We start from the raw sequence: 9,608 nt of genomic DNA on the forward strand, positions 1-9,608 counted from the left end.
CATGTGTCTGATAGCCATCAGGGAGATTCAAATTAAAACCACATTGAGATACCACCTTACACCACTTAGAATGGCCAAAATTAGCAAGACAGGACACAACATGTGTTGGAGAGGATGTGGAGAAAGGGGAACCCTCTTCCACTGTTGGTGGGAATGCAAGTTGGTGCAGCCATTTTGGAAAACAGTGTGGAGATTCCTCAAGAAATTAAAAATAGAGTGCAATTGCACTACTGGGTATTTACCCCAAAGATACAGATGTGGTGAAAAGAAGGGTCATCTGTACCCCAATGTTTATAGCAGCAATGACCACGGTCACCAAACTGTGGAAAGAACCACGATGCCCTTCAACGGACAAATGTATAAGGAAGATGTGGTCCATATACACTATGGAGTATTATGCCTCCATCAGAAAGGATGAATACCCAACTTTTGTAGCAACATGGATGGGACTGGAAGAGATGATGCTCAGTGAAATAAGCCAAGCAGAGAGAATCAATTATCATATGGTTTCACTTATTTGTGGAGCATAACAAATAACATGGAGGACATGGGGAGATGGAGAGGAGAAGAGAGTTGAGGGAAATAGGATGGGGAGATGAACCACGAGAAAGTATGGACTCTGAAAAACAATCTGAGGGTTTTGAAGGGGTGGGAGGTGGGAGGTTGAGGGAGCCAGGTGGTGGGTATTACGGAGGGCACATTGAGTGGAGCACTGGGTCTGGTGCATAAACGATGGATTCTGTCACACTGAAAAGAAATAAATAATTTAAAAAAATACCCACTCAAAAAAAAAATCTTACTGTTGGTTACATATGCATAAGCACATGAAACAATAGTAATATTTATTGGTCCACTATAAATTAAAATATTAGATATTGAGAATTAAAGTATTTTATGTGTTCTAAAAAGCTTATCACAAGTCCTTTGAATAATGCTTCTTTCTTCTTATCCTGTAACTTAAACAATAGAATGTACATTGTCATACTTCTTTCTATCAATAGGTGAAACTTTCAAATCTTTTATCCTTTGAGTTTTCAGTGTCATGATATTCATCTGAGAGTTCCTTTAATGTGGAGATTCTGCTTTGTCATTTCCTCTGGGACATCTTCAATCATTTCACAACCATTTTCCTCATTTATGTCAACAAGTACACCTTTATTAAGTTCCTGTGGCTGTAACAGCAGCAGTGTCATTTTTCAAGGCAGATATTCATGCTACAGTTCTATTAACATTCTATTTGAATTCTGCAAAGTTATCTTCCCCACACAGTGAAGATTTCTGCCATACTACATGCAATTCAAAGTACAAATGTGTTAGTTTTATGTTGTTACACTAACAAAGTATCACATGATTATTGACTTGAAATAGCACAGACTTACAGCATTGCAGATTAGGAGGCTGACACAGATCTGATTGGGTTAAACTCCAGATGACTGCAGTGTTGTGTTCCTTTCTGGAACCTCTGGGAGAGTATCTGTCTCCTTGCTTTTTTTTTTTTTTCCCCAGCTTCTAGAAACTGCTAATATTCCTTGGCTCAAATCTCATTTCTCTGTCTTCAAAGCTAGAAACACTGCATCATTCTGACCATTCTCCTATACTTCCTGACTATAGCCAGGAATGATGATCCAGTTTTAAGGCTCATATGATGAGATTGGGCCCATTTGGATAATTTGTTTTTAACCCTTCTACTTTCCTCTCAGGAAGACCCTATGATTACATTAGGTCCAGCTAGATAATCCAGGATATGCCCTCCATCTCAAGGTCCTTAATTTAATGATCTCTGCAAAATCCCTTTGCCAGTTAAGGTACATTTTCATTAGTTGCAGCGATTGAGACATTGACCTCTTTGGGGGCCATTAATTCTGTCTACCTCAAGAAATAAGTGCTCCATTTCAATTATAAGCAAAATTTCCATTCCTATGGCAATTAAAAAACATTAAAGAGACTACCCTTTTAAGATATATTCATCAGGGTTGCCTGGGTAGCTCAGATGGTTAAGTGTCTGCCTTCAGCTTGGATCATGATCTCCAGGTCCTGGGATGAAGCCCCATGTAGGGCACCTGGCTCAGCAGGGAGTCTGCTTCTTCTCCGTCTGCCTCTCTCCCTGCTCATGCTCTCTCTCTGAATCTTTCTGTCTCAAGTGAATAAATAAAATCTTTAAAAATAAATAAATAAAATGAAATACATTCACCATACTTTTGAGTATGGTCTGTGTTATAACTTCAGGAAAGTCTAGTTTTCTTCCTGTTACTGGTTTGCTATTGTCATTTTCAGATCTTCCAATGACCAGTTTTTCTTCCAGAATTCTGACATATCTTGCTTTTGCTACTCTTTTTTTCTTTATTGGACAATTTCTTCTCAGTTTTATACTTTTTCTAATATGTCACATGTGCTTATCATTTTGAGTCAATAAGACAGCACACTGTGCACTTTGCTATTTGTGCATGAACCAAATAACAGATGCCCAGTGACCAATCACTGACAAACTTTGAAAGAAAGACATTAATGGTCAGGGACCATGATGTACAACTGCTATTTACAAATCAACCTGCATATTGAAAAGCCAACAGTGAAGTTTCTATTTTATGCAACTACTCACATTTAATACACCATGGAAACTGAATTTGAATTATATTGTTGGGGACTGTTGCTATTTAACCAAACTGTGGTAACAAACTTGTGCATATCAGAACCATGCAAGACAGAATAATCTGAACTATATAGTTATGACAATAAACAAATATTACATGTAAAAATTTTAAGAGTCACACAAGAAAGGATTCTGTCCAGAAACAGATTACATTCTCAGATTCTACTCAGATAAAATACAGGAGATGGGAACCTCTTTTTGGTGATAGTCATCAGGATAGGTTTTATCTTAATGATGAACAGTTGGTTTTAACTGGAAGTTGCATGAGAGAGCTTAAAATATATTAATTTGGTGTAGATTACATGGATATGTTTAATGTGAAAAAATCCGCTGACCTCTTAAAATTATTTTTTTACTTCAATATTTTTATACTTCAATAAAGTAGTTCATTTAAAGTTACACAGCCTATGTCAGTAAATGAGAACGACTACTAGACTTGGAGTGAGAAAAATGGAGTTCTAGTCCTAACCTATCAAACTTAGGACTGACTTTGTAAAAACCAATGGATTGACCTGGACTTTTGGACCTCAATGGTAAAAAGTAATTAAGAAAAGAAAGAATTTGAGCCAGGTAATCATAATATCACTTCCAACTCCAAGTTTCAATAATTCTTTGACTAAAGTAAGAGGCTAGTTAATAATATATTATCTTTAGACTGGAAGACAGTTTATACAATGTTGTGATAAGAAAATATTTTTCACTATTCACAAAAGAAACAATAATCAGGAATATTTAAAAGCAGATAACATTGATGTTTATACTCTTTAATGTCAACTCTCATAATGGGAATGAAAAGTTTAAACTGTCCTACCTCAAATATAAATAGTAAAACAACTTTGTCCAAATTTGACATCCCATCATCTATTAAATGCTTTTTACCCCATGTATGCTGCAAACCACCATAACATTTTTTAATATCTGGACATAAAATGTGTATATGTGTATATATACATAATGTGTCTATTTAAATGTATGTGAGACTATAACAATTGTACCTGCAAAGGAGAGGGGAAAAGGCTCTAATAGTATTTCACTACGCTGAAGGAGTAACTGTACAAGTGTAAAGGTTTTAGCTTTGACTCCTACTGTGGTCACATAAGAAAAGAAACCTCTTTTTAATTCCCAGCCAGGAGAAAAAAAATAAATAAGAAAGACTCTGGCTTCTCTGCTATTTTATTCCCTCCCCATGTGCCCAGGAGCAGTGATATATCTGGCTGGTATGTTTGGAGAAGAAATTGAACATCATGCTTAGTCTTTTTTGGTTTGCATTTTAGATGCAGATGTACTTTTAAAGTATTCTCTGCTTCTCCATTTCAAATTTGCTGTAAAGTAGTGTCTACCCCCTGGGCTAGGCCTATAAGATTAGAGAATGGCCATTTAGTTCAGGGGTGGTTATTATCAAATCTGTCTATAGATAGGAAAGCATATTCTTAATCTGCTTTATTACTAATAACCACGTATTAGCATTTGGGTCTCCACATTTTTCTGTGCCATATTTCTCAATGGTTCTGAACTAAGGATGACCAAAAAAAAAGTATTAGCTATTTGTTCTGTAGATCTTCAACATTAACAAATTTTCCAAATTATATAAAAAAAGAGGGATGGTTTATTGCACAGATAAAAGCTACTTATATCTTCAATCAAGAAAAAAAAATGTCATGTCTAAATGAATAAATAAATAATGTCATGTCTAAATAAATATATGAGAAGCTATGCTTCTCATATATTTGAATTATTATTATTATTTCTAAAGATTTCAGTTTTTAAAAGATTTTATTTATTTATTTGACACACAGAGAGAGACCACAAGTAGGTAAAGAAAGAGGGGGAAGCACGCCCCCTGCAGAGCAGAGAGCCCAATGTGGGACTCAATCCCAGGACCCTGAGATCATGATCTGAGTGAAGGCAGAGGCTTAACCCACTGAGCCACCCAGGTGCCCAAAGATTTTATTTATTTATTTGACAGAGACACAGTGAGAGAGGGAACACAAGCAAGGGGAGTAAGAGAGGGAGAAGCAGGCCTCCCACTGAGCAGGGAACTCAATGCAGAGCTCAATCCCAAACCCTGGGATCATGACCCAAGCCAAAGGCACGCACTTAACAACTAAGCCACCACACAGGTGCCCCTATTTGAATTATTTTTGAGAAGGAAACATGCCTGTTTCCTTTGTATTTCCAATTTTCTCAGAGGGTAAGTTCTATGGGTATGTGTAAATACATTATTTTTATTTTATCAAAAGTATCTAAAATAATGTCATGTCTAAATAAATGTGTAAGTAATGATAAATATCTTTATTTTTGCTTTCCATTTTTTAATATTCGTGGAGTCCAATTTTGCATAAGAATCTAAGTTTTAAAAGCTTTTATTCTGAAAGGAAGCTGGGCAGGGTTCCTAGGATCATTTTGTGCTACAAACACAACTAGGTAACTATCAAACCATCCTAATTATACCAGAAATTAACCTAAGGATTGACAGAACAAACTCTACAACTAAAAGGAGAGAAGCAGCCACACTGAAGAATGTAGAAAGTACAGAGATGTGGTTTAGAGAAGAGGATCAGGTGCTGTGGAAGAGAGAAAATGTGGTTGCAGAGAAGGACAAGAGAGAGGAGAAACCAGGGGAAAACACAAGGAAAATGTTTCCCCAAAGCTACTGGCTTGGAAAAGGAAGTCTAAATTTTAAGAGTTCTTGCAACCAGGAGTGCTTAAAGTCTAGTTTTAAAAGTCAGTGAGTTTGTCCAGGAAGAGCCCAGAGGGCACTGTGCTGATCCCAAAGAGAAGGCAGGCAAACAACTTAGGGGCAAATGGTATGGAAACTGAATTGAGGAACTTCCTTTGGGCATACCGTTTGGAGATTACTCACTATTTTAGGAGTGCTTCCTTGAGAGGCAGCAACCACAGAGATGACTCCCTAAGAACAAGGAGTTGGCTGATGCCATTTCCCTCCCCTGCCCTTCAGCTTAAACACAGAGCCACTGAAGGGAAGCAGCACAGCACTGACATTGGCTGCCTAATTTGTTTACACTAAGCCCCAACCTGGTACTCTGGTGAGACTGCCCTTCTCAGTCACACTTGCCTCAGTCCCAGCATGACAGACCCCTCCCCTAGAAAACCAGCACAACTCCTACCCACATCACATCTTCCAACTAGAGTCTTCTGTAGGGCCTCAGTTATAATGGAGTTGGTGTTAGTTCCCATTTCACAAGCAGATCAGAGCAGACCTACTTAAAACTTGCCACATTCAGGCCAGGGATCAAATACTCCCCACAGCAGATACTGAAATCCTCTGTAGATGACTGGCTTAAAGGATGGAGCAGTTATAACACAACAGCAGAGTACACACAGAACACACTGGAGGCACATCCTAAAGTACCAGGGCCTGGGCACTAAATGACCTCTTTTTCATAAAGTCATAACTTTCAGGAGAATGAGACGTAAGCTCTTCCAACATATAGAGGAAAGCAGATACTTAGCAAAAATGGCAAGATTGGGGAATTCATCCCAAGTAAAAGAATAAAATAAGGCCAAAGCTAGAGAGGTAAAACAGATATAAATAATATGCCTGATAAATGAAACAAGATGGGATTGGGAGGGAGACAAACCATAAGTGACTCTTAATCTCACAAAACAAACTGAGGGTTGCCGGGGGGAGGGGGTTTGGGAGAAGGGGGTGGGATTATGGACATTGGGGAGGGTATGTGATTTGGTGAGTGCTGTGAAGTGTGTAAACCTGGTGATTCACAGACCTGTACCCCTGGGGATAAAAATATATGTTTATAAAAATAAAAAATTAAAAAAAAAAAAAAAAGTAAAAAAAAAAAAAAAAAAATAATATGCCTGATGGAGAATTTAAAGAAACAATCATAACGATACTTAGCGGGCTTGAGAAAATAATAGAGAACATCGATGAGACCTTTACCACACAGATAAGAGTTAAAAAAGAATATATCAGAAATGAAGAATGGGGACGTCTGGGTGGCTCAGTTGGTTGGACCACTGCTTTCAGCTCAGGTCATGATCCCGGAGTCCCAGGATGGAGTCCGGCATCGGGCTCCCACCTCCACGGGGAGTCTGCTTCTCCCTCTGACCTTCTCCTTGCTCATGCTCTCTCTCACTGCCTCTCTCTCAAACAAATAAATAAAATCTTTAAAAAAAAAAAAAAAAGAAATGAAGAATGAGATTGGAAACAGGCTTGATGCAATGAATGGAAGACTGGAAGAAGCAGAAAAATGAATTAGTGAACTAGAAGTCAAAATAATGAAAATAATGAAGCCAAAGAAAAAAGAGAAAAGGAAGAATTATGCAACACAAAAATAGAGTTAGTGAGCTCAGTGACTCCATCAAACATAATAACATTCATATCATAGAAATCCCAGAAGAAAAAAGAGAGAAAGGGGGGTAGAAAATTTATTTCAAGAAATAATTGAAGAAAATTTCCCTAATCTGGGGAAGGAAACAGACATCCAGAAGAGGAGGCACAGAGAACTCCTATCAGAATCAACAAAAGCAGTCCAACACCAAGACACATTGTAATTAAACTGACAAAATATAGTGATAAAGAAAAAAAATTAAGCATGACAAAAAATTTCTTACCTTACAAGGGAAAACCCATAAGTTTAGCTGGTGACTTTTCAACGGAAATTTTGCAAGCCAGAGGAGAGTGGCATGGTATATTCAAAGTGCTGAATGGGAAAATCTGCAGTCAAGAATACTCTTGATAGAGTATTCCAGCAAAGTTATATCATTCATAATAGGAGAGATAAAGTCTTTTCCAAACAAACAGAAACTAAAGGAGTTCCTGAATACTAAACAATCTCTGCAGGAGATATTAAAGGGGAACTTTTGAGTGAAAAGGAGAGACCACAAATGACAAAGACAAGAAAGGGTCAGAGAAAATCTCCAAAAAGAATGACAAAACAAGTAATATAATGGCAACAAATATTTATCTATCGATAATTTCTTTGAAAGCAAATGGACTAAATGCCTCAATGAAAAGACAAAGGGTGTCAGAATGGATTAAAAAAAAAAAACAAATTATACACTGCCTAAAAGAGATTCATTTTAGACTTAAAATCACCTGCAATTTAAAAATGAGGTGGTAGAGAAATATTTATCACACCAATCAATGTCAGAATAAAATCAGACTAGTAATTCTTATATCAGAGAAAGTAAACTTAAACATAGACTGTAAGAAGGAACAAAGAAGGACACAATATTACCATAAAAGGAAGCATACAAGAAGATATAACAATTATAGATACTTACAAATCCAACATGGGAGCACCCAAATATATAAAACAATTAATAAACATAAAGGAACTCATTAATCATAATAGGATAATACAGGGGACTTTAACACTCCAACATTCCATCTACATCAATGGACAGATCATCTAATCAGAAGACTAACAAGGAAGGAATGGCTTTGAAGGACACACTGGTCAAGATGGACTTAACAGATATATTCAGAACATTCCATCCTAAAAAAGCAGAATGCAAATTCTTTTGAAATGCACATGGAACATTCTCCAGAATAGATCACATATTAGGTCACAAAACAGACCTCAACAAGTACAAAAATATTGAAATCATACTATGAATTTTATTTAAATTCAATTAACCAACTTGCAGCACATCATTAGTTTCAGATATAGTATTCAGTAATTTATCAGTTGTGTATAATATGCAGGACGCATTGTACAACATGCATTTTTTTTTTCTGATTACAATGCTAGGTGAAACTAGAATTCAATCACAAGAAAAGATTTGGAAAGAGCACAAATACATAGAGTCTAAAAAATTTGATATTGAACAATCAATAAGTTAACCATGAAAGCAAAGAATAAATTTAAAATAAAAATACATGGAAACAAGTGAAAATGAAAACAAACCACCCAAAAGCTTTGGAGTGCAGCAGAAGTAGTCTTAAAGAGAATTTTATAGCAATACAGGCCTACTCTAAAAAGCAAGAAGAACAACAACAACAACAAAACCCTAAACTTACACCTAAAGGAGCAAAAAAGAAGAACAAATGAAGCAGAAAGGTAGCAGAAGGAAGGGGATAATAAAGATTAGAAAAGAAATAAATCATATAGAAAAAAAGAGAACAGATCAATTAAATATGGAGCCGATTTGTTGAAAAAAATAATAAAACTGTTAATACTCTGCCCAGACTTATAAAAAAGAAAAGAGAAAGAACCCAAATAAATTAAAAAATAAAAATGAGAAAAGAGGAATAACCACCACCACCATGGAAATAAAATTATAAGAGAATATTGTGAAAAGCTATATGCCAACACATGGGGCAACCTGAAAGAGATGGATACATTCTTAGACACATATAAACTACCAAAACTGAAAGAAAACTTGAAAAGACCAATAACTAGGAAAGAAATAACAATAATAATATTAATAATAATAATAAAATAATTAAATTTATTTAAATTACTAAATTTATTTAAATTATTATTTTAATAATAATAATGATGATGATTAATAATTAAAAAACTACAAAAAAAAGTCCAGGGCCCAGATGGTTTCATAGTCAAATTCTCCCAAACAAAGAATAATTAATACCTACTCTTCTCAAAATATTTCAAAAACTGAAAAGAAAAGAAAACTTTCAAACTCATTCTAAGAGGCTAGAATGGCTTTCATACCAAACTAGATAAAGACTCCACCACAAAGGAGAACTATAGGTCAATATCCATGATGATCTTGAATGCAAAAATTCTCAGTAAAATACTAACAAGACAAATCCAGCAATATACTAAAAAAAAAAAAAAAAAAAAAAAAAAAAAAAAAAAATCATTCACCATGATCAAGTAGGATCTATTCCTGGGTTTCAGGTGTGATTTAGTATTCACAAATCAGTCAATGTGATACACCACATTAATAAAAGAAAGGATAAGATCATCTCAATAGATGCAAAAAAAGCATTTGACAAAGTATAACATCC

The sequence above is a fragment of the Mustela nigripes genome, chromosome 1 (assembly GCF_022355385.1).
Source record: "Mustela nigripes isolate SB6536 chromosome 1, MUSNIG.SB6536, whole genome shotgun sequence".
Taxonomy (NCBI): Eukaryota; Metazoa; Chordata; class Mammalia; order Carnivora; family Mustelidae; genus Mustela; species Mustela nigripes.